We start from the raw sequence: 27,195 nt of genomic DNA on the forward strand, positions 1-27,195 counted from the left end.
GTTGGCCACAGTCCTGAAAGCTTTTCTGCTGGCACTTCAGAGCAGTGAAGTGTTTGCCTGCTCCCATCATCTTCAACTGAATGAGGAGGGAACTGAGCTCATCCTTCAGCCACAGACGACTGCAAGGTAAGCCACAGAACTTTAAGGAGCAATAAATCAAATCATGCCCCGCTCAGTCTCTTGACCTGAAACTTGACAAAGGTGACAGTTACCACCAAATTCAGCTCCCGTTCAGTCGCCAGCAGAGCAAGACTAGGGAATGCCAGGACTCTAAATGAGGGGGTTTTCTAAGCCCTTCTGAACACCTCACCCTAAATATCCTTTTTCAATTTTGAAAATTTTGAATCAAGTTTTGCTTAAAAGCTTTGTGTTCATTGTAATTCACATAACATACTACCATTCCATAATTCAGCTATCAGAGAAAGACCTCTAAATGTGGGATTTTAAGGATTAGTCTCAAAACAATACTGCAACCCACACACCCAACAGAAGCACCAGAAATAATAATAATAATAAAAAAAATCATTAAAGCTGTCACACAAAACTTAAAAAATTGAAACTACTGAAAAGGTGGAGTCTATGCAGAACAATAATGTTGGCACAGATTGTACTTGGGATGTAATTGCAGCAGTTTTGAGGCCAGAAGGGCTGAACAAACTTAACTTAGTTGGAAAAAAATCAAAAAACAAAAACCAAAATACCTGTAACAGAGCTTAGCAAAAAAATTTCTTTGGTGAAAAAAGAGAGATTAATCAAGACCAAAACAAGGTGCAGCTGGGATGAATCTCTCAAACTGTTCACAAAAATGGGAGACTAGCAGGTGAGAAAACTTTTTAGATGGTGCTTCCTGTTTATTTGTTTTTATTTCATTTTAATTAATTATTTTAATATATTTAAGCTAAAACCTCAAAAAGGGGAAAGAAAAAAGATACAAAAAGGATTTCACAATTATCTGAATGAAATAAGCTGACTGGTTCAAACCAGACCCTATCTTAGATCCAAGAAATCCCAGAACTATAAATTTTTGTGCTCACTTGGGAAGAAAACACTTTTCAGAATTCTTTTTGTGTGTGTGTGCATGATGGGAAAATTATTTCACCCCCTGTTTAAAGAGAACGTTATCTTTTTGAATGTTTTGTTCAAATAGATCCCATAATATTCCTTCCCCTCCTACTTTGGTAAAAATCTGATCAGGTGATAGTGGTGTAGTTTCAGATTTCAGTTCTGAATGATGACAAGTCCTTCTTTTTCTTCCTTCTAGCCTTTCTCAGATTTATACATATATATTACAAGATAACTTTCTTCTGAGTTCAGACATCCAAAACAAACAAAATTGGAACATATAGTCTTCTTTATCTTGGATAAATATATAAAGCTAAAATCAATTAAGAGCATTTTTTTTAAAGGTAGTGGGAATTTAAACCAAAACAAGAAAACTCAGAAGATATCATTTAAATAACAGAAGCCTAATATTTAAACAAATCTGGGCTGCCATATTCTCTCAGTGTTTTAACATAAGCACAATTGATCAAATATGAGCTGACTGAACAAGACATGAGTTCTCACTTTTGAAGTACGGTCTATTGGTTAGGTACTTTCCCCTTTTTCTGCCTTCAGAAAACCCTGTTAAAGCTTGATCCCAAGGTCAGGAACAGCAGATGACACTTCAGAGAGACTAAATCAAACCTGGGGAGTCAGGGCGCACATGCCAGTTATAGCAGTCCACTTGCTGTCATGGCTTTTTTAACATCACCATAGCTGTCTGTGAGAGACAAAAATTGCAATGCCAATAGCCATACCGCAGCCAATTTATGGCTAGAAAGTTTTTCAGACGTGTCTTGGGTCTGACTAACAGTGCTTGACTTCTCCTCACCGTTGGGTGTTGTCTACATCTGCATCCCAAGTGGGAGAAGAGGACAGAATGCAAGTCTCCAAGGCTTCATTTGGGGAACTGAAGGTGAACTGCTGAAAAAGCAGTGTAACAGTATCAAAGAAATTATCTGAGAGAGATAAAAATGAGATGCAGTCAGTGCCCTAGCACAGAGCTCTTCTCAAGCACCACTGCAGTCCTGTAATGCTAGCAGCTCCCTCCTGAATCCCCCAATATTGAGCCTCTAATAATCGGACAGCACTGGGTCATACCTGTTTTCTTGTTGCTTATCGAAAAGAAGGCAGAAAGTGTCTATCTTTTCAAGACAAGTGACAAATCAATGCCAAATAAACAGGCTGCAAGGGAAGGGTGCTGTTAGACATCTTCAGCACAGACTGCAGAGTCACACCAAGCGTGGGCAAAGTAAACAAACAAACACTCCCCCCAGCTGATAAAGCAAATAAGTTGTTTGTGTCTTTTTGTCTGAAAGGCACCAGGGGAACCCATCCACTCACTGGAGCTGAATGGGGTTTCTGCCCTTGGAAAGCTGCCTTGCTGCAAGCACAGAGCCACGGCTGGGACCACGGGGCCGGGCAGACGTTAGCCCAATGCACGGCACACCTCCCTGCCTCGCTTGCAGCTCATGCTGAAGAGATCATGTTTGCATACTCAGGGCATGAATAAGGGCGAAATTTTCCGAACTATTTTAATGTAAATACAGGGGTGTCCACAGCTAACCAGCATGGCAGTTTGACTGGGATGACTGCCAAGGAACAAATTTAATGCAATGTATTTCATTTACTCCTAACAATGGATAAATGGCACTCTCTTTCTTTTTAAATGGCATGCCCACTGCTGTCTACGTGTCTGCCCACAGGTGTTATGCAGTATGAACACTTACATTTGTTAACATAAATTTGTCCATTTGTGTTTGCTTCCCTCTTCTAGCATGGCTGCTAAGCCAATCAAACTGACAAAACTAAACAAGTACAAACACTTCTTGCAAAGTGTGTATGCAACAATTAAAGCACGCTGAGGTAGGGTGCAGAGTTTTAATCACACTGGCCCTTGGCCAAGGAGCTGTAGAAGTGAACTGTGCTTTCCCAGCCAAGGAGGAAGAAGGAGGAAGTTGCTCCAAGCCCCTAGCAGAGAGATCTGTGTTGCTGTTGCTCCTTAGTTTTTAGGGCTCTCCTTGTCCACACATTTCTACCTGCCACTGGATCTTCACATGAATACTCTTAGAATTTGCCTCTGCTGCAACTACTACTGTAAGTTTGCAGATGACACCAAGCTAAGTGCATGTGTCGATCTGCTCGAGGGCAGGAAGGCTCTGCAGGAGGATCTGGATAGGCTGGAGCGATGGGCTGAGGCCAACTGTATGAAGTTCAACAAGGCCAAGTGCCGGGTCCTGCACCTGGGGCACAACAACCCCAAGCAGAGCTACAGGCTGGGAGATGAGTGGCTGGAAAGCTGCCTGGCCGAGAGGGACCTGGGAGTATTGGTTGATAGTCGGCTGAATATGAGCCAGCAGTGTGCCCAGGTGGCCAAGAAGGCCAACAGCATCCTGGCCTGCATAAGAAGCAGTGTGGCCAGCAGGTCTAGGGAAGTGATTGTGCCCCTGTACTCGGCTCTGGTGAGGCCACACCTTGAGTACTGTGTTCAGTTTTGGGCCCCTCACTACAGGAAGGACATGGACGTGCTCGAGCGAGTCCAGAGAAGGGCGACCAAGCTGGTGAGGGGTCTGGAGAACAAGTCTTACGAGGAGCGGCTGAGGGAGCTGGGCTTGTTCAGCCTGGAGAAGAGGAGCCTCAGGGGCGACCTTATCGCTCTCTACAGTTACCTTAAAGGAGGCTGTAGAGAGGTGGGGGTTGGTCTGTTCTCCTACGTGCCTGGTGACAGGACGAGGGGGAATGGGCGAAAGTTGCGACAGGGGAGTTTTAGGTTGGATGTTAGGAAGTACTTCTTTACCGAAAGGGTTATTAAGCATTGGAACGGGCTGCCCAGGGAGGTGGTGGAGTCACCATCCCTGGAGGTCTTTAAAAGACGTTTAGATGTAGAGCTTAGCGATATGGTTTAGTGGAGTACTTAGTGTTAGGTCGGAGGTTGGACTCGATGATCTTGAGGTCTCTTCCAACCTAGAAATCTGTGATACTGTGATACTCCTGGAACCATATTAAATAGAAGTGATAGCCCCTTTTTTCCCCCCGACAATTATTTGTGAGCAAACAGGCTTCAATTGAAGTGAATTTATTACCTTATTTGTGCAAATGCTGACAGCTTTGTGTTGCTTTTTGCAGTGTTCGTGAAATGTCAGTACCAAAAGAAAGCAGAGAAGATATTTTGCTGCTACACAATAACAGGGGAAAATGTAATTTTAAATCATTGAACTGAGATGTTTTATAAGATTATAGGCTTTAAAATGAGCATGTACAGAAACAGTTTGCCAAATTGTAACCAAAAAGTTTTGCACCTTCTGAGACCAAACCCCAGTGTAGTACTGATGATGGGTAGCAAAGAAAATCTATTAATTCTGTGAGTTTTTCTTTCAAGATTTTTGTTTAGTTATTTAATGCATTGGGATGTAAATATGTGTGTGTGTTGGGGGAGGGGGAGGGAGCAGGGCACTCCCAGAATGTTCAGCTTTGCATTTGCTTTTGTATTGCTGTGAAATAACTGGAAATGCATCTCAGACATTAGCATACAAATAGTTAGACTGAATTGTTTATAAACATCAAATATTATTTATAGCTCATGCACACACATCACCATGGAAACAAAGCAATTGTTGTACTTTTAGGATGCAATTTCTCTGCACAGTGAGGCAGAATGGCAATTTATCTGCATCTGGGTGGTTTCACATTACTGTTTGTGGTCACAGATCTCCCCTCCAAATCATCTCTTGGATGTGAAATTAGTTTTGATTACTGAAGAAAAGATTAGATCAATATAAGACAGACAATTTGAAACAGCAGAACACATGTGAAAACACTGCAATTATTGCACAGGAGTGATGTGAACTATTCAGGGATGGTGATTCAAACGCAAACCAAGGAATTTCGAAGCCAGTGAAGGTCACTGCAGGCGTTTCCCGTCTTGCCGTTGCTGATGGTCAATGGTCGTTGCCATCTGCTTGCTGGTTGGCAGCCTAAACGAAGTTGTATTGATTACAGAGTGCAAATCTAAAAAATTAGCATGAAGAGGCATCCTTGCTTATAATCTCTCTGGTAAGGTCAAGGATTGAATAGACAGAGAAATATTCTCCCTCCTTGAAGAAGACAGAGTTTATGCAATACCAGTTTTTAAGTCTAAACAGAGATCTATCAAAAGAATATAGGGCACAGTTTATATAGATAGACTTTTAATAGACTTTTTTTTTTTTTTTTTGATAACAAAGAATGTAAGGAATTGGGATCACTGTCTTCCACCTGGCACTTGAAATGGAGACTATGATACAAAGAAACATATTCTTAGTCCTAACAGTGTAAATGACAAGATCATCACACCTTGGCAATAACAGCTGTCTACTTGGTCATTCCTGAATAACACGAGCCCTTCAAGGGAGTTAACAGAAAATGCATGATAATTCATCACAGCAGCATACCAGACTGTACTAAACCATGGCTTGAATTAATCATGTATTTTTAACACAAGAAAACACACTAAAATTCTCTCACAACTGAAATAATCAGTCTTCTCAACCATGTTCTGTAAGAGTGGGCTTACAGAATTCTTGCAATTTTAACAAAAAGCTCACAATGAGGCTCATCTTGCAATATTACTGCAGGCAACACTCCCAGAGATGTTCTGCCTGAGTCAGAGCTGCAAGGTCACTCCAAAAAGATTGCTTGTAGAAAGTCCCATTACTGCATGAATTCAGCTTATTCCCCAGCTAGATTTGATATGAAATGACCAGCATTCTGCTTCATTAAAAAGTGCTCCTTAACTCAGAATGGAAGATTCCTTTGTGCAATCTGTCCTAATAATACTGAAAACAGAACAGCTTCTCTATCTCTGACAGAGGCTCTTTTTCAGAAGGGGAAAAAAGAGTCCTCTCTCTCCTCACAGATGTAAATGCTGCAAAGTACTTTGGGAGCCTTTAGGATAAAAACTGCTCGAGTAAACACAGGGTATAATTATCATCATCTGCCATCTCTGCGAATCCATACATTTTATATTCCACTTAAAACAGAAAAAAAATCCTCAGTGGGATGTCTTCCAGCGAACCAATTTAGCTAATGAGAGTGAATATCAATGACTGTTGGCTAATCAGAATGGTATTAGCATAAATTTTACTTAATGAGGACATATTTGGCTGGTGCCAGGAGCAAAATGGTACTGAGCTAGAGTGTAAAATGCAAAGGATGTGTAAGTCTCCACAGAAAACCAAAACAAAACCAAAAAATACCCTATCAGAGCAAATACACAGAAATGTATCTGAGGTCACAGTTATACTAGCACTTTCTATGCAACCTGAGATTTTACCCTCACTTGAGGCTTTTCAAACTTTTTCATTATTACAGAATCTTATCAACCTTTTAACTGCGATGAATAAAACACCCTGGGGAACAGCCTGACAAGAGATTCGACTGAACTCTTTTAACCTCATGTTGGTAGGTAGATCACCAAGGGAACTTGCTTTCTTTTTAATTTAAGGCATGCAATACACGCGCTGTGCTGCACAACCAAAGTATATTTTTCCTTTGTGCATTGTGTAAGGCTCTGTTTTGAAAAATGCCAAAATATTGCTCCCAGCTTCAAAATGAGAAATGTAACATTGCCCTCTGTCTGCTTGTTAGCAATCTCAGGAAGAAAATTCCCTGCCTCACAGTCTGCCACTACTGTCTTGAAGGAGTTAACTTCTAGAAGCATCCAAGTGCTGTTGTGCACAGCGCACTTCTTCTTTATATATGCTCCGTATTAGACAGTCTGAGAAGTCCCCATGAACAATATGAAAGATTTTTGTCACAGTAACATAAAGGGGTTAGAGTTCAATGCTCTCACAAAATATTTAATCTTGTGAAATGTTATTTGTAGTGTCATTCTTGTATATACCTGCTTTGAAATTCCTAACCCTAGATTCTTCTATGTAAAGGAATATAGGGCAGAAGTGTTCTTACCTTTGATATACTGTAGGATCTAACAATATTTAACCGCTGAAGTCATTTTTGTTTCCAAACCTGTGTCTCAAATATGCTTGGGAACGTGGAAACTCACAATGCCCTTATTCATGACATCAAAATCAGTTCCATGGTAACACATTGTGATGACAAAATACACAGATTGCAAGGTCACAAGTCACACTTAAGAACAGGCAGGGGAGAAATTGTTAGTTTAATGAATAACATTAGCCAATTCCAATAGGAATAAAAATAAAGAAAAAATAATGTGCCTAAAGTAAACGCCCTTAAATGCACTTCAGAGCCATTTCATCTTAAGTAGTTCTTTAAAGGCAGAAGGCTTGCGCAGGTTTCACCGCTGCAGCAAATAGAAGCTCATGTTAAAAATAAAAGCAAGACGCTGTACGGTAGTGATAATACTCATTGTGCTTTTTCTCTATGTATGCAGACAGAAATGGCAACTGCAGGAAGAAAAATAGCACAAAAGCAATCAACCTTAAAAATATTCACATTAAATCCAGACTAAATCTTCCAAACAACTTAAGGTTCTTTCACCTTCCAAGGATTTGGTTTTCATGTACAGTGACCAACCACTTCTGCATCTTGCATTTCCTTGGTCTATAGCCAGGTATTTGAAATATTTCTGTCACAGAAGTTAGCAACTGCAACTCTTGTTATAGCTTCTTCTAATGAATTCCTAGTGCTTCCTTTACTGCTTACTTGCTGAACACTGTATCACAAGAAAATGATCCAAATGTATGAGATTTAAATGTACACAGGCCACCTCTGAAATTTAAGTCCTTTTGCTGCAAGAACCCTAATATATGTAGGTAGGAGATATCACCACAGCTAGCTCATCACCTAAGAACATAAAGCATACAAAAGAGGGAAAGGAAGGAATACCAAAAGGATAAAATTGACAGCCCGAGATTTGAACAAATGACAAACACCTTTAAGTCTTTGACATTGCCATCAGCTTTGCTTGTAGCTTCTCACGGCAATGAGAGGAAAAATTTGGAAAAAAAAAATGAAAACAAACAAACAAACAAACAAGAAAACTCTGTTTAAGGGACTGTTCTTGAACGTGGCATGTCTTAAGCTTTACGTGGTCGTTCGTAAAGGCACTGTACAAAAGGTAACAAGAATACATTTGGATGAATCTTTCCTTCTAACTCTCACAATCAAAACTTTTTTTGAAATTGCAACTAAAATAAATCACATACAATCTATTTGATTTTACTGTGTCATAAAGTTGGCACTACACAGTCTGTGCTTACCACATTCTGCAAGGTCAAAGGAGAGGATGGATTTCCTTTAACCTCTTGTTAAAATAGCACCTTATTTTTATTAGGAAATATATATATATGTGTGTATATATATATATATATTACCATATCAAGGCAGACAGCCCTATCCCAATACATCCTTACATAAACAGTGACTGAATAGCCAAAAAAACAAATTGCAACTTAAATTCTACAGGGAGAAGCTCAGATTAGTTTTCTTTCCATCTATCAGAGGAGAAGATTTGAAAGGCCAGAGCATTTCAAAATAGATGGGAGAACAGCATCTTTGATTTTATTTAAATGGCATAAAAACATTGGATTATTCAAAAATAGTGAAGCATGGTTTTGTAAGACATTAACATTTTTAACATATTCTTGCACTCTGACAGTGCTGGGGATGGTAAAATTCCCTCTATATTATATAAAATGGCTTGACAGTTGCATACATACTGAACCACAGGTGGGGGGTTCTTCTTAAATTGGTGTCCATCATGTGATGCTTCATAAGCAAAGAATAGCAGGCCATGCTGCTTTATTCAACTGGGTTATGCTTTTACTCTTTCTTCCTGCATGTGAAAAGCATAACAGAGAGCTAGCAGAGCAGAAGTAAGATGTGTTTTGTTAGTTGTCTGAAGCCCTGGGGCCCGGAACCGGATAAGTCCTGATATTATACCCTGGATTGAGCAGAATAAATCCATTTTGTTTCCTACAAACATTTAGCCATTAAAAAAATATGAGATAGAAAAACAGACTTTGCTGTCTGCATGCCTTCTTGTAAAGCTTGTATTGTGGAAATGTCAGAATCATTAGGTCATTGGCCTATATTTTGCAAGCTAATGCTTCTACTTTAATTCTCACTGGGGACTGCATGTCTGCATAAAATCTACAATAAAATCTAGACTGGAGAAGGTGAAGTGAGCTTAAAATGATGCTGGTAATACTCCGTGATGGCTGATAGTACTTCTAGATATGAGTAATTAGGAAATATCAGCCAAGGTTGATACAACCACAGCTTTTTAAGTACCTACTTTCATATCAAGCTCCACATAAGTAATTGGTAAGTGTTAAAATTGTCTCATAAATATTTGTGGCTCCTTTTAAATGCACATAGAGACATGTGATTGAATAAAGTTTTAAAATAAATACAGCACGAGAAGTAAATTTAATATCTGAAATTACGCATATCATATGAGAAGCATGGAGGCTTATACTCCAAGTGGGTAAGTTTTCTCCTGAATCACCAGACAGTTGCAGAAGAAGCGATCACAGAAACATCAACCCCATTCCAAAAATTCCTCTCTTAAAACATGGTTTGCTGATAAAATCTGGCATGTGCTCAAGTAAGAGGTTAACACTAATAGGAATAATAATCCAAGTAGAAACACTCAACTCACAGTTGGATAAGTAGGTCTTGAACTTGCAGCAGAAACTCCTCTGCCTGAATCTATACTCCCTGCATCAGCTTTTCAGCTCTCTCTTATAGAAACACACGCATGCTTTCTTCTGTGTAGAACAGAAGCATGCCTACTACTGCCAGAAAGACAGACTCTTTGCAGAAGCCGTCCTGCTTCCTCTGCATGGCCCCTGTGGACTTGCCTGAGGCTCCTGGAGGCAGCAGGCCTGGGCTGGCACCTCCAGAACTCCATATTGAGTGGGGGGCTGTCGTGAACTCAAAACATCTCCTCAAAAGTCAGACAAAACCACCGAGCGCTACCTGGTTTCTTAGTGTGGCCAGTTTAAATCATATGAAACCACAAGTTTAGTGTGATTTTGATACTGCTCTATAAATCAACCCAGGCTTATTTGAAAATGAGTTTAGAGTCAGTAGACAAGCTAGTGAATTCAAACAGACCTTAGGATAAATGTAGTTTTTATTCTGAATTTCTAAACAAATCCTCAAACTAAACAAATTTCACACAGTTTCTGTTTTCACTGTGGACATCTTGCACAGTTCTAAATAGTTGCAGATTTCTGGGTCCATTTTTACGTTTCTGATCCATATTTTCGTGGTTGCATGCTCCATAAGAATCCTATGGTATATATATCCTGATCGCCTTTCACAGGAACTCCATGTACTGTGACACACTGGCTTAAAGTTACATAGCTCCAATACATAGGAAAATCAGCTGTGAACACTGAATGCCATTTCACTGGCATTCTTCAAGCTATCCATTTAACTACTGAATGCTTCAAACTCTCCATAGGAATAGTATGTATGTAGGAATAGTCTTCAATAATATTTTAATAAATCAAAACTGCTCTGCAAAATTCTTTAAAGTCAAAATACAGGGCCCAAAAAGATCATGGGCAATTCATAGACATGATTCTGTAACCATATATTGTAAAACCTGAATATTCCATTGTAGAAAACTTTTTAAGTTTTGCTGATCTCTTTCTTCAAACTGAACTCATTTATGTTTATTCTAATAAAAATCAGTCTGGCTCTACAAACTGTGCTATGTATTACAGACAAAAATACCAAAAGCATTCTGTGTCATTCCTCTGAAACTGTAAGAATGACAGTTGCATTGTCTTATACAAATAAAAGATGAATTTACAGGTGTTCAGTTATCATCTGTAAGTGCCCCCCCCCCCATTTTTGCACTGCAAGAGTGGGTAAGATGATCAGTAAATAAATCATTAGAAATGGAAAATTTTTACTCAAATTCTGTTTATGATTCATTTTTGTCCTCCAATAAATTTGAGCAGTTCAAAGCTTATTGGGAAAATGTGAATTCCCGAAAGCTTGAACACTGAAATAAAATAATTTTCAAAATGTACACCCAAAGAACCTTCAGAATATATGCTGTGCAATGTAAATATTCCTAGCTAGGCAGCAGTCTCAGGCAAAGAGCAGAACATCATCTTAAGTATCAGCACCTTCAGTAAATGTGCATGGACTATACAGAGAGAAAGACAGTTCACAGAGAAAACTGTAGAAATCTGAATTAATTTAGTTTCTTTCAAATATTGTGGAAGGCAAGTAAGCCTGGAAATATTTTCAAAAATCAAATACATATTTTCACAATTGGCTTTGCATATAAATTTTCTCTGATTATTGGCTCAGTGGTGCTTCTATTTTTTCTCAACTGCTATACAAAAAGAGTTTGCCAAGTATTAGCCTCCTGTATTTTCCTTTCCAGATCAAGCGCAAGAAGAACTGGAATATGATTAAAAAGAAGACTGTATTATTGCTCCTGAGAGAATGATGGCAATGTTTTTGTGGGTTAGAGCAAAAGAAGACACACTCTGCAAGAGAACTAGCTCTCTAAAAGGCATGGAACTTTTTGATTTCATTGTGTTTTTAGAATTAGCTGGCTTCATGAAGAGCCCCCTTCTGCCTCTGTATCTTATAAATACCTTTTTTTCATAGGCTGTGAGCTTGCTTATTTTATAAAAGACTTGCTAGACATCACTAGAGTGATGTCAACTCATGAGCATTATCTGGTGCCATAAATTTAGAGGTGACCTCCAGAACTTGAGGAAAGGATGAAAGAATAAGTGCAGGGTTTGGAAAAGCTAATGCCGGTCACAGAGCCAATAAAGGTGGCACACAACTAGAAGAGGTTCAAGCAATATTCACCTCCTCGTGAAGACAGTGAGTGGCAGGAAGACAAAAATTGTGATTATTTTGAATTGTACTGGGTCAAAATCATTAGGTTTATTGAACAGAGAAAATAAAGCTAGTTCTCATTCTAAATTACAGAAATCATAATGATACCATTTTAGGAAAAAGGAAACTATGGAGATAGAAATTTCTATCCACATAGGAGAGGTAAGAAGATAGAAAGACTTTTGAGCTATTTATAACAAATGTTTGACTCTGACTGCTTAAATTCATAATCATAATTTGATATGGATCACAGACATAAATCAAGGGGAAAACTGATATGATTTAGTTACAAGAAGGAAGCCCGTAGAAGGCAAAAGTGGAGACAGGCTACCCAGGAGGACTACAGAGACACTGCTTGGTCCTCCAGGGCTGGAACTAGTAGGGGATGTGATGGGCAAGAAGGTGGTGGGTTTTTTTGTTTGTTTGTTTGTATATATATAATAGCGAAAGGAAGGTGAAGAGCCACATGGGCCCATTGTTCATGGGGATTTAGTGATGAGGAAATGACTAAGAAAAGACTAAGGTACACAATGCCTTTTTTGTCTCAGTTTTTACTCGTAGGGTTTGCCCCAAGATCTCCCAGATCCCTGATCCTAGCACAGTCCGTGAGGAGGAAGCAGAACCCCCAAGAAAGGAAAATTAAGTTAGGGATCACTTAACCCACCTGGACGTACAGGACTCCATGGAGTGGAGATGTATCCAAGGGAGCTGAAAGAGCAGGCCAATGTCATTGTGAGGCTGCTCTGTCACCTTCAAGAAGTCATAGCAGTCGGGGGAGAATGCTGATCACTGGAGAGAGGAAAATTCCACACCCATCTGCAAGAAGGTGGCAAGGAGGATCAAGGCCAACCAGCTACACACACCTTGGTTCCTGGGAAGGTTATGGAGCAAATCCTCCTGGAAGTCATTTCCATGCATGAGAAGGACAAGAAGCTGACTGGGAGCAGTCAGCATAGATTTAACAAGGACAAAACATGCTCACCAACTCTGTTGCTTTCTGTGGCAAGGTGATGGGCCCTGTAGGCAAGGGGAAGGTGGTGCATGTTGTATACCTTGGCTTTAGCAAAGCCTTTGACTTGGTCAAAGCCCAGGATAAAAAGAAACAGTAGGTATTCCCATACTCTGAAATAAAAGAGAGGAAAATGGGTAGGATGCTTTTTGAAAAGAAAGCTACAACCAGTAAGTGAAATATCATGTTTTTGTAGGTTAGACTTAGGTGCACGAGTTATTCTTACATGCAGAGTTTATAAAGACTATTAGGTAGCTGGAGTTACAAAAACTGGTTTTGAAGAGAAAACCTATATATGGTGAAAACAAGTTGCTAAAAGCTTTCTTTGATCCCACTGGAGTGAACTCAAGCCGTTACGTGTGGATATGAACTCCATGTGAAAGTATAACAAAATCTTGAAGAAATAACATTTATAATTGTTTTCTTACAAAACATTTTCAGGAAAGGGAGTACTTACTCAAGGGGTGAAAATGCCAGAAATTAGGTTGTTAAGACAGTGAATACAGGAGGAGGACAGAAGCCACTAAAAGGTAGAAAATATATTCTCAGATGTTTTTAATGGCATAGAAAAGCTATCAATGGAATATAAAATAAAGTTAACAGAACTCGATTTCCTTGTTATATACATGCCAACACATACCTAGATGTGTACTTAGACAATAATTTAAGGAAGAAATTAGACTTATTACTCAATCTAGCAGAGAACACATGCTTCTTTGTAGTTTTTTTTTTTTTTTCTACCAGCTTCTGAAGAGAAAGGGGAAACGCTTCCTACACCTACATCCTAAGGCGATAAGAAATCCAGCTATCTACTAGGAAAGACATTTCTTATCAAAAGTTTTTTGCTCTTTTTATTTTATTTTTATTTTTATTTTTATTTTTATTTTTGCCAATACCCCTTGCCTTCTCATCTCACCTACGTACTTTACCTAGGCTGTGGAAAGTTTTTTAAACAACAATTAATTTCCACCAAATTTTAACTTCCCCCATTTGAATACAATGCTTTATTGTAACTTTTAAGCTTTGCTCTGCACCCATATCATTTCACAAAATGATATCCCAGCATGGCAAGATACTGAAGGCAATGGAGTTTACCGATGGTATTTTGCTGTGAGTATAAATGATAGAGTGGGATCGCAGACATGGATTTTGTGGTGTAAGCCTGAAACTTGTCAGACAGCAATGTAAATTTAGGGGTGAATAATTAACTTATGGAGTGAAAAAAAATAGAGTGATTGAGGGGCCCTGTTGGGGGGAGGGTCATAGAAAATTATCAGTACTTCTCTACTTACAGAGAAGGAATGATACATTTGGCTAAAAAAATTATATCCAGTCTGTCTGCCATAACTATTGATCCAAAAATATTAATCTGGAAAAAAAAGATAGTGTATGAAAGTTACTAAACATGACAGGTAGCCTAAGAAGTGTTTATAAAGAAGACACCCTTCCTTTGATTCTCTGATGCTATTTGCTATACCAAGTTGCCCAGTGAGTCCATTATGAAGGCCTTGCAACATTTTTTGCAGAAATGGGAATCACCAGAGGTTGTAATTAATGCTGCAGAAAATCTAGCTTTAGGTGGATGCCAGTGAATATGGACAGAAAAAAAGAAAAGTCTGCTATGCTTTTGTATGCATGAAAAAAGGGTTTCTGGATGGAATGACAATACTCACAGAAGCAGACTGCAAGCCATTTATGACAGTGGTGTAGAAAAGGGTTTCACAAACACAACTTTGAATGAAGAGGTTATTCTTTCAGTTGCAGTTGGATGATTTATAGCTAGAACATAAACTGGAAAAACCCTCATGTCAGCAGACACTTTGTCTGAGCCTTCAATAAAACAGAGGTAGTACAAACACCAAGTCTGATGTTGTTCATGTAAAAATGTTCACGAAAATGTTCTCAGTCCCAGACAGGATGCGGTCTGTCACTGCAAGAGACCATAATAAGACTTTACAAAAGGTAATACCAGCAATTAAGGCTGACTGCCCTTCTGAACATAAAACTACTCCTTTTAACAGCTTTGGAGAAGAAATGTATGTTGTAGATGGTAATTAAAAGTTCTAGATCAGTAGTGTCTGAAAACTTAAAATAAGAAATACAAAATATAGTACCTGAAAGATGTATGCATATCAGAATTGGAGAAGACTGGTTAGAAGCACATGGTATTTGCCTCAAAAATAGTGCAGACATTAGAGGGGAAAAACAAACAAACAAAAACATGATACCAAAAGTGAAAAATAGGAATATTCAGAAACTGGGGTGGGGGGAGAAACTGTGATTGTAATTTAAACAAGGTTAGACCTATAGTCCTCATTTACTTTAGATAGATTTATGTGTTTAGATGAATAACTATTCCTGTTTTGATTTGGAATTATTATTCTTAATTTCCAGAAATATCACCATTAGATTATATAACCATAAAATATGTGATCACACATATAAAACCTGTGTTTGCATACAAGAAATTACCTACCTAGGAGAACTAATAATGCTATGAAACATTTTTGAAAATTTTTATAAACAGAAGAAAAAAAATGAAGCGAAAGACATACCATGACAATATATCACATGAATTAAAGTCTTCGTAGTCACAAAATAGCACACACAAGGTATTTGACAGCAAATGCAGTTATAAAAATCACTTGTTTCCTGTAAAACAAGTTTGTTCATTTCTCTGAGAATATGACTCAGAAAGGCCATACAAATAGTGGCCATCTTAAACTTGCATAAAAGGAAGAGGAAAAAGAAACAAGATGCTTGAAGCTCCAAAACAGAGCACACTAGAAAAGAGAGCAAGGATCAACCAACTCAGTGGAAAGGACTGAACAAAACATTATGGAGAGCTACAAGCAAATGAGCACGAGCTCAGAGTCTGACAGGAAGCTATGCAGAATTTGCTGCATTGTCACAATTTTTTTCCCCTCCTTCATGGAGAAATGAAAAGGCAATGGGTCCTCAGGGAGGTCTGATAACATGTTTTATCTATTTAGTTTACAACTATTAATGTAAGCAGCCTGATTTTGACAAGGGATTCATCTCCCTTGCTCCTGTAAGTAGTCACTACCTGACATTGAAAACTCCAACTGATTATTGGCCACCATTTAAACATACAAGACAGGCCTCACATAGTGTATGGTTCAGGTAGACAACCATGATGATGGAAAAAGGGAAGTAACCGAAGCTGACTATCAGGAGACAAGCAAAGGAAAAACAGACATACTAATTCCTTTATTGTGTTATTACAAATTTGTTTCCCTTTCTATCCTCTCCAGACTCGTCTTTCAAAACAGTTTAAAGAAACAAGCCATCATCTGTGCAAAGTGAGTTTTGAAAAAGAGAGGCTAAAAGACAAGATTTGTAGTGCATATATTAATTTGCCACGAGACTACAGGATGCAGTCTTCCCACAAGGCCTGCTACTGCATATCTGTATCACTCAGCCAGTATTGACCAATGGTAGTAGCTCAAGATCCCTGAAGTAAATTTCTAGATTTGCAAGCAAAGAACCTACTGATTTATTACAGCCATTTGGCCTGTTTTGACCCTGCTTGTATCTCTGCCCCATTTTATGCATTTAGACCTCAATGAAGAAAAATCATTTATGAACGTACTCAACTTTAAAGAGGTGTTTTAAGCCTGCAGACATCAGTAGCAGGTAAGCACATAATTACTTATGTCTAAAACAAAGATGAGATTTGTACAGTTTAAGTGCATTCCTAAAAGGATTTCTTATGATTTTTATTTTTTTTTTTTTGTAATTTTGCTCCTCTGTAAAGAGTCTTTCACAAAGATTTCTGTAAATAAATAAACACAGAAACATTTCCTTGGCAAGTATGTTTAAGAAAGAAACAGATCATTTTGATTTACTTGGAACATAATACATTTCAACATATATTAATTTCTTCTAACATCTGTAGTGTCTGCGTGAAGGGTTTTTCAAGACAGTATAATCTACCTTTTGATTTTTCAAGTATAATGTCCATGCTTCTACTTTTAAGTCAGCCACTAATTGTCACTCACAGTCACAGTAAACAAGAAAGCTTCCTTCTCTTTTTATAAGGCCTGTTTGATGCTGTTTCTTGATCTTGAATTAGTTGACTCATATCAAATGCAAATCAAGCTCTTTTACAGTATGAATCATTGCTGCCCTTGGTTAAAGGGGTAAGAAGAGATGAGAAGGGAAACATTACATTTCTAGACAATACTGATGACTGAGGGCTGGTATGACTCATACTTAAGAGGGTTGATAGGCACTTTCAAGTCAACAACTTATGAGATTAAGAAGCAGCTTCAAACAGGGCTTTCAAAGGGAGAAGAAAACAGGAACTGGAATAAGCAACAGGGTAATGCATACGGCCACATCCTGAACTCCTCACTGATGCAAGATTCTCATTGACATGAAATTCATGGTTTGCAAGCAGTGCGCTTAGAGTTCATGGTTTAAGACTGACCCTTTGTTAGCTGGGAGCTTCAAACAGCTGAAAGTCCACTCAGTAGGTTTTTTAAGTAATTATGCTTTTTGGTCAGATTTTGTAACAAACAGGAATCCAGAGAGCTGTATGTCATTTTCCACACACAAGAAAAGTTTCTTTCTTGTATATAAAGTACCGTTTTAAAAACAGTGGACATAGTTGTGGTTACAAGGAAGAGGATATATATGGGGGCATTTCTACTTATTGAAAATTAAATGTGGAGGATAAGTCACAAAGCAGCATCCAATGAATTATTTTGGTGTCCAAACTAATTTTACACTATATGGGAAATAAGTATGGAATTAGAAAAATGTCCACCCTTGCAGCAAAGCATCTCCCTGCTGAGGAGAAAGAGACAGCAAAAATGTATTAGAAGATCAACAAATCAGAAATGTACCCACTTTTGCTGTTTACCATAGACAGAAATAGCCATTTCTTCACAATTGTAAGTGAAGAATGTTTTTTTTTTCTTTTTTCTTTTTTTTTCTTAAATTCACTAAAACTTGAAAGAGGTTTTTGCTACTCCTTTAGAGACAACTTTTGTTTGGGGGGTGTGCTTTTTAATCAAAGCTTTTTCCATGTATTACATTATTACCTACCGCATACATTACTGCACATGAGCTCCCTTTATATTTGGCTACGCCAGATTTAACCGCAGAACTTGTATTGCTCTCTTTGGAGGACAAGGAATCAACATGTCTTTTGTGTATGAGCAAGAGTCTGTCATAATCCTATAATAATTTTCTAATTCCTTTCATTTTCTTGTAACTAGTGCTTAAGACAAAAAAGAAAAAGGTGAAAAGGCTTAAAAACAAAGTCAAGATTTTGCTCAACTAATGTAAAAAGAGCAAGGAAGAAGAAATTTACTTATTTTTAGAGCAGCAGTGAAATAAATGTTTCTAATTTGAAGAGGATAGATGACTTGATTTTGAGTCTTTAAGAACATTTTGGATTAAAGAACAAACACAATTAGGGTTACTTGGTAATTACACTGAGGTAAGCAGCCAATGATCCTGCACAGAGATATGCTACTTCTATCGCTTCTGCCCAAAGGAGGGCATTGTATTCAATGCCAATGACCCAAGGAGTGCCTGCTATCAGCAGGGAGTTGTCCATCAACCCTCCTCCTCCAACATCTCTGTATGAAAACTTTGCCGCAGGCCCCCTGTCCCCACCAGGCATTCCTGTTGTGGGGGGTGGGGAGGTGGGGGCACACATGGGGACTTGCTCTCTAGCCACAAACTCACCCCGCTGGGACCTATACCGTCTCCTATCTTCACATGCTGTCCTTCCTGCTCCACCAGACAGTGCCAAGCAACTGCGCTAAACCACGTGTTATGATATGACAGATTAAACACCAAGAATGAGGAAATCAAACAGCGCATGAAATCCACAAGGCGAGTTCACTGGACAAATATTTCCAATTAACTTTGCAGTTGGGGCCAAGTTGACTCTGAAGCTGGCTCTGTAATCAGCAACCTTGCAGTCAGCCAGATGGGTTTCATGTGGTTGGGCTGTGCTGTGTTCAATCTGGCAGAGAAGAGAGTCCTGTGGAAATGACATGGTGGGAGGATCATAAAATTGGTGTTTGTGAGCTCTTTAGGGCTGGCACTCACTTATTTGGGTTGCCATTTAAGCAGGCAAGTCAATGGGATTCAGGTGTTGAGCTCCCATGAGCACATCTGGAAACCCATGTGGGACCCAGAAGCCACAATACAGTGAAGTCCCAGTTATTTCATGCTCTGACCCAATATTCCGCCTCAGCCTAGCCTTTTTGGGAAAGCAGACTGACACTCATTCAGCATAGACAACACAGACACTGAACTATGTGCCTGACTTGTAAAATTAATAAGCTTGAGACCTTCCGTCTGTCAAAAGTGCTCCTAAATGTAAATCAAGCACACACATGGCATTGCTCCTTTAAAGCAACATTAGGTCTCTGTCTTGCCAGAACTTCAGTAACTGCAGCTTTAAAGTTTTGGCTAGCACTAAAACAGTTTCTGCAAAATACACCACAGATAGCTTCTAATTTGAAAATATTAGCATGAATAACAATTTTTGATATACATTCAGCCAGTTATGCCCTTGGTTAAAAACAAAATAAATAAATAAATAAAAAATTAAAGACTCTAATAAACGTTTGAGAGAATCTGTCCACAGAAGGGAACAATATGTATTTGGGGTGTGTTTTCTTATCTGTTTAAATTTAAAATAGAAAATCAGGTTGACTAGGTTTTCCATTTTACTTTAACTTTCTAGATACCCTCTGATGTTAAGTTGCTAATTACACAAGTGTGGCATAACAGTCAAGTGCTAAAAATTTGTCACATGGAATACTTACAGTCTCGCATAGACTCCAGGGAGCAATGCTATACCAGATTTACAAAGCAGAGCTGTGAAGCTAAAACACTGAATTCCTGCTTGCAAAGAAACAGCACAAACGGCAAGAATTCCCAGTACCCAGTAGCATCTCTTGCACACCTCAGATCAGCCTCTGATGGAACTGATGTGTATTTATCATTCATTTAAGTCACCCCATGTATTGCATTTTCTGCTTTAAAATCCTACTTTTAAAACATTGATTCAAATATCTTAACATGTACCTGGAAATGCTGGAGGAATAATCTCCCTGGCAATATTTATTTATTTATTACTGTTTTGTCATGTTTTACACATCAGTGTTTTCTATTTCATTAACCAAAATGAGAGAAAACAAATCTGCAGTAGCCTACAGTCCCACCTGTACATTCTGCATCTTTCTTTTCATCACCACTGGGTAAAGATTTCCTTAGGGCAGCTAATGGGTGGATGGGAGACACCCATCCACCACGTGTGGGCTGTCTCAAGGACTCCAGTACTTTCCCTCTCATCTTCTGTGACCCAGTCTGCAGATTCAAACTCCTTCTCCTTGATGTTAAACAGGGCTGCACCTAGCCCTGCACACACCTATTTATTCGGTCCACTGTGCATAAGTGATTAACAGAGAAGAGCACTGACTACAAACATCCACTGGTCAGGGCAGTCCAGCCTAGATTTCAGATTCATTCATCATAAACTCCATCCCTGTCCTGTGTTTGTCTGCTCTGAGACACTGCTGCTATTAACTGGGACCAGGATCTCCTCACGTTAGGCCAAAGGCACATATACAGAAACAGCAACAGAAAGCAGTGGGGCCCCCAAGAGCTGACAAGAGTCTGAACAAGCTGTGAGAGGAGAGGTGGGAGGACAGGCAGACAGTAAAGACATGAAATGATGCTCTGAAAGGCTGAAGTGGCTTATGAGCAGAAGTCTCACTTACTTTCAGCAAGGCTTTTGAAAACTGCATCCAAAATGACTTCTCCAGGGTCACAGGAGAAGTCAGCAGTGAAGCTGATACATGAGCAGCAGTCCAGTACCCACAGGACCCCACAGCTCCCCCAAGACAGCTGGAGGCAGACTTCAAATGCTACAGATAACCAAACTGAGAGATTAGGTCCGAGTCAGAAAAAAGTTAGGTAGCCCAGCAATGCTGCTGAAAACAAGCAATATGGCACTGGCACTAATGCTAGCCTCAGCATCCAAACCACAGAAAAGAAAGCCATGGCAGCAAGGCTTGCTGAATAAAAGAACTCAAAACCTCATGAACAGCTATGAGGGAGGGGAAAAAGGATCTGCAAACTCTGCAATCATCCATACAAAACTGCATCAAGAAGATGTAAAGCTAGCGAGGTCCTCATGGTGTGATGAACAACACATGCACATGCTCATGACTTAGTGCAGACTTGAGATGAGAGAACTGTGACTGGGGAAGAACAAGAATGTAACTAGAAGAAATTAGAAAACAGTAGAAGGTCTGAGGGGGTAGGAACAAGCCCAAATCCCTCATTTCTCCGATGCAAGCAACAGAAACTCACAAATTTAAGGAGCAACCTTGAATTCTGTTCTTCTTCTTCTTTTTTTTTTTTTTTTCTTCATGTGGGCATTTTTTTTTCTCATTCTAATATGAGGCCAACAATAGCAAACCATATGCTGCAAGAGATGGCTGTTCAGGTAAGTAATGAAGTGGTAAAATCCTAATGACACAGACGCCTGTCCTGCTAAAGGGGTGGCCTGGCTCCAAGGTGCTGAACGACAAACTGATGTGATCAATCCCAGCCTTCGTCAGTCAGCAGGTTAAGCACAGTCAAGCAAAACCATTAGGACTTTTGAAGACTTTCTCTAGACACCACAGAAGACCACGCAGGGGAAACATTCATGCTGTGTTTGGAGAGGCAAGCTAGGGCTGCTGCCAAGATCCAATTTGCTGCCCAGGGATGTCTGGCAAGTGTGCAGCCCCATGTGGTGCCCTCCATGACAAAGGGGACCTCCCATACTTGGTAAGTGGCTTGACAGGGTGCTCAGTATGACTGGGAAGGCTCTGCAGGGAAGCACACCATGAGAGAGTATTGCGGTCATGGCTGCTCCCCAAGCTCCTGAAGACACCGCCACAAGGCAGGGCCGTAAGAGAAAAGGACATCTAAGACCCCACACAACCTGCACAGAAATTTGCTTTATCTTTATCATTTATTTTCTTGGCAAAGACATGTAGCTATTTTTAGCACCCACTCTCTAGATTACTTCCCTCTGCAAACTAAGGCTCGTACTGGTTTTTACGCTTTTCACTAGCATGACTTTGGTAACATCACTACACACAATGCCAGAAATTTAAAAACTCTAGCAATACAGGAGACTACAAAAGTGATGTCAAATACTGAGGCATTAAACAAAGAATGTCATTGAATGACAAATATTGAGGCATGACGCTGAAATGTGTCTGCCCAGGCTTGTACCCTAACTAAACTAAAATTCCTTATAAGGCTTTTAAACTCAAACACTAGATTCATTCCCTTCACCCTCCACCTCTTACCACCTTGTTCTAAAATGAGACAGAAGAGAATAAATGAATTAGAAGTAATTATTTCCCCACCTGATCCCTATGTTGTTGCAGGGTGCATCTTTTGGGGGCTTGGCTGTTTTTCACCATCTCTTACTTATTCTGCTTACCTGGAAGTAGGACCTACCTGGTCTGCAGCAGTCTCAGCACATCTCAAAGTCCCTTCGAGTCCATCATCCTGCTTCTTCTCAGAAGTCACCACTCCCTGCTGGTTTATAAGCTCCTTGCCCTTTGGCTGGCACTTGGGACTTCGGCAGTTTTGATGCTTTCATCCTTCCACTGGGTCCTGCTAGACTCTGGAACCAGAAGCCACCTGCCTGGCCTTCCTCCATGAAATACAGTATTATTATGAACAGAGCAGGAGGATGCAGGCTACTGTCCTCAGGATTTCATGGGGTGGATTAAAAAAAACATAAATCACAGAATCACAGAATCGTAGGGGTCGGAAGGGACCTCAAGAGATCATCGGGTCCAACCCCCATGCCAAAGCAGGTTCCCTAAAGCAGGTTGCCCAGGTAGGCGTCCAGATGGGCCCTGAACATCTCCAGAGAAGGAGACCCCACAACTTCCCTGGGCAGCCTGTTCCAGTGCTCCATTACCCTTACCATGAAGAAGTTATTTCACATGTTGGCGCGGAACTTCCTGTGCTCCATTTTGTGGCCATTGCCCATTGTCCTATCCCCACAAACCACTGAAAAGAGGTTGGCCATATACCTCTGTCTCCTGCACTTAAGATATTTATAAACATTGATAAGATCCCCTCTCAGTCTTCTTTTCTCAAGGCTGAACACACCCAGGTCTCTCAGCCTTTCCCCATAGGGAAGATGCTCCAGGCCCTGTATCATTTTTGTGACCCTCCGCTGGACTCTTTCCAGGAGATCTTTTTTTGTACTGGGGAGCCCAGAACTGGACACAGTACTCCAGGTGAGGCCTGTCTAGGGCAGAGTAGAGTGGGAGGATCACCTCCCTTGACCTGCTGGCCATGCTCCTTTTTATGCATGCCAGGATCCCATTGGCCTTCTTGGCCACCAGGGCACACTGCTCGCTCATGGCCAACCTGTCATCCACCAGGACCCCCAAGGTCCTTCTCTGCAGAGCTCCTCTCCAGCAGGTCATTCCCCAGCCTGTACTGATACATGCAGTTGTTCCTTCCCAGGTGCAGGACTCTACGCTTGCTCTTGTTAAACCTCATTTGGTTTCTTCCTGCCCAGCTCTCCAGCCTGTCCAGGTCTCGCTGAATGGCAGCACAGCCTTCTAGCGTGTCAGCCACTCCTCCCAGCTTTGTATCATCTTTCTGAGGGTGGACACTATTCCCTCATCAAGGTTGTCGATGAAGATGTTGAACAAGACCACACCCAGCACCAACCCTTGGGGAACACCACTAGTCACAGGATGGTGGGGGAAAATGGTGGGGGAAACCTGCTATCTTGTAAAAGGTTGTTCACAACAGCTGGAGAAAGCAGTCCAGAATAGTCTTAGTCTTCATTAAAAATTAAAGGCTGATTAGCACCCTTTAAAGAATAAATAAAAATTGCAATTTAGCCAGTTTCCTAACGGAATAAGTATGAATAAATATAATACCTTGCAAAGCAGTGTGTTGCAGGACAAGTTTGACTCAAGCTGGATTTTGTGGAGCAAAGCTTGCCTTGCCTGGTGACATAAAGAACTACTAGGAATGGTGAACTTGGTGTGCATGTACATGTGTCAGTGATATTAGCCAAAGCAAGTGAATAATAGAGGATGTGAACACACAGATTGCCCTGATCAGACAGGAGAGCTTTTAGTAGTGGAGCAAGCAGAAAGGATAGGTGTGGTCCTCCTGTGCTGATGGTGGTGTGGACCTTTACCTGGAAACAAGAGCTGTGTGCATTATCCACAAATGCATGGCCTTGCACCAAAGAACTTTCCTGACTTCCATCACTTTCCCTCCCAATATGAAAGGTTTATCTAGTCACAGCAACCACCCCACTATGCTGCAGATACACCCAGAACACTAAGGTTCTTCTGTAAATTATCCTCTTAAAAAGATTCAAAGCTAGTAATTTTATTTATTAAGTTTCCAACTATGCTACTGTTTGTTAGTCTTGTTGCTCCTTGTTCAGACATTTATGTGATGGCAAAGTCCAAGAGAATTTTTTTTTTTTCTTTTAAATAATGGCAGGTACAGTTCCCTTGAAAAATTCAATCCTGCAGTTTGGTTTTGCTTCACATACACAAAGTCTCAGTAACAGATTCTAAGGGACAGCTCTTGATCCTTGCTGTGGGAAAGACATGTTGCTTTTTCTGAGAGATGTTTAGAGCCTATAGAAAGTGCATTTGCTGAGTGTGAAGAAGTATACAGTCAACAGGGAAGATAATTCAAAATGAAGGAGCAATTTAAAATCCTTTCTTTGGCCAACACTGGCAGTAAATGTCTCACTTGAAATACTGCAAGGAAATACAGCTAGTCTTCACAGTAGAGTTTTGGCAGAGCGGGAAACTAGGTCCAGTAATTAACAGAGAGGTTTTAGTTCTGGCAACATAAAACACAGAACAGCACATGGCACTTTCTATTATTTTGCATTTCTGTCTAAGAACAAGGGCAGACTGAAATAATGCAAAGGACTTCAGTGAAAGTTAATCATTCAACAGCATGTCCTAGCAAGGATTCCCTGACCCTCTCTTGGAACAATGCTGGGCCCTCTGTGAGTGCTTGCGTCCTCATTAGCAGATCACGTTTTGCAAAATTGGTGCCTGATGGACTGGCTAAAATAATTCAAGTTTTTTGCTTACCCAAAGAGACATGTCAGGCAGCTACAATGGAAGTACAGGGGAAGGGATACAGACCTTGCTGGTTGTTCAACTGTAAGAGTGTGTTGAAAGATTTCTTTCTGAGCCTACTCCAGCACAACTCCACAGTGAAAGCTACTGCACCGGGTCTACAAAAGTCTTATTACTGTGCACACCGTGCACTAGCTCAGCAATGAAGTCATTCAGTAGTCTGATTAAAATAACATCTTCTAATTCCCTTTTTGTTGTAATTTACAGTCTCTCTCCTTTGGCTGAACCTGCCAGCCATCCTGGAGGTGAACAAAGAGAATGTGCTAAAGTTGCCAGTTCTGGGGCCTGGTGTGAGAGAAAGCTTTTGTTTCCAGGGGTTGTATTTACTCTGGAGACAGTTAATCAAAGCTCCACAGAGCATTGTAATTCTTCTGTTACTTTCATACGGGTATGAACTCTCAGTGTCTGATCCCCACGACTGTCTTTCAAATCCCCACAGTAAGTGAACTCAATTGTAACTTACACTAGGAATGGTTAAGAAAGATTCAAGCTTTTTCAAAATGGCTGTAGATAATTAGATTATATCACTAGTGTGCAAAATAAGACTTGGAGGGACTCACACAGCATGGAGGAAATGAACATTTGGGACAATACCATAAATTTATCAAATGCTTAACATAAATTCAAAGGATGATTCACACAGACACATCCAAAAAGAGCAGGTGACGAAGGTGTGCATATTAGATTTTCTGATCTCAATTTGCTATTAGTCCTCCTCCTTAATAATTGTTTGCTTCCTACCATACATAAAGACTGCACATACTGAAATGACATTTGATAAATCATTCGTCTTTCATTCAAAAATCACACAGAAGCTCTCTCTAAAGTTATCTGCTGAATCCAGTAAACACTTTTTTTTTTTAAGTTCAGCTGAACAAAATCATAAATAATTTCACATGACCAGGTTCTTAATTTACTCTGTTACAAAGTCTGAAGTCTGTGATGAGAGATTCTAAGGTAAAGCAAAACTACAGTGAAGCCACTCATGCTACTGTAACTCTGACAAATCTAGTTGAGAGCTTTGCTATCAAGCAGTACGGTCTCTTTCCAGTATAAAACTATGTATGCAAGAAACTTTCCTGACCAAAGAAATGGCGTGCTACTTAACATGCAAATATTAGAAGCCTCTTTTGAAATACAGATACTTGAACAAACAGATTTGTAAAGCAAGCAAAGGCTTTTTAGCATGGATGTGGATGCCAGTTATCCTAGATAAACATTAAATATGAAGATCACTGATTTATTTTTAAACTGTTATTTATTTTTTAAATGGCTCCATTACACAAATGCAAACAAAACACACTAGGAACAGAGCACTCTGTGAGAAGTCCCCTGAGCACTGCCTGTGTGCATACATCCAGCACAGAATGTACAGTGAACTCTAAATAATTTCAGCCTATCTCCTTGGAGAGGATGCTGCTCTATCTAGGATCAGTTCTGGGTGGTCTCCAGTTACATTGGAGAGATTGATTTAATACTGATAATGTTGTAAAGTATTTGTGACTCTTTAGGAAATGATTATAGTGAGAAAACTAACGCATTTAACACAGTTCCTTCACCATCTCTATGAGATGAACCACACCAACACCTATCTTCTTCACCTTTGGTTTGTTTGCATTGCACTTTTGCCAACTCATTTCCCTGCCAGTCAGATGCTGAAACTGGGCAAGGAGCACCATATGCCAATCTACTGGGTCAGTGGGACAGGGCATTGGGTTAGGACTCAGATGTCTGGGTTTGTGTCAAGTTTACTGCTGACTTGTGACCTTGGTTCACTTTGCTTCTGCTTCAGTTTTAGCTTTTGTAATCTTGTGGCAAACTTGCATAAAAGTATCTGCAACAGTGAGCAAGCTGGGATTTCTTGTGTGCTGCAGTACCAAGCCCATGTAGCAGCAGCAAAACACCAGGGAGACTGTGTCGTCAACTACAAATGAGAGGTTGCCTATACACCGAAGCATGGAAACAGATCTGAAGGCAGCCACTCTCCCTTTCCCACCAGAAATATATCGGGGTAGTGCAGCTATGCTCCACATTCCCTAGATTATGGTCTGCTGAGAATTGCCTCATAACGTGATATTTGCTCCTTCATTTCTG

At 40.0% G+C, this 27,195-nt stretch overlaps 1 long non-coding RNA gene across 1 annotated transcript; it reads left to right on the forward strand.

Moving 5' to 3' along the window:
* Positions 1–24,317, forward strand: LOC308188039. Its single transcript, XR_013945117.1, has 3 exons — positions 1–126; positions 6,391–6,480; positions 11,417–24,317. It is a non-coding gene; the product is annotated as an uncharacterized lncRNA (long non-coding RNA).
* Positions 24,318–27,195: the final 2,878 nt, after the last annotated feature.

Source organism: Anser brachyrhynchus, assembly GCF_964034855.1.
Source record: "Anser brachyrhynchus genome assembly, chromosome: 1".
Lineage (NCBI taxonomy): Eukaryota > Metazoa > Chordata > Aves > Anseriformes > Anatidae > Anser > Anser brachyrhynchus.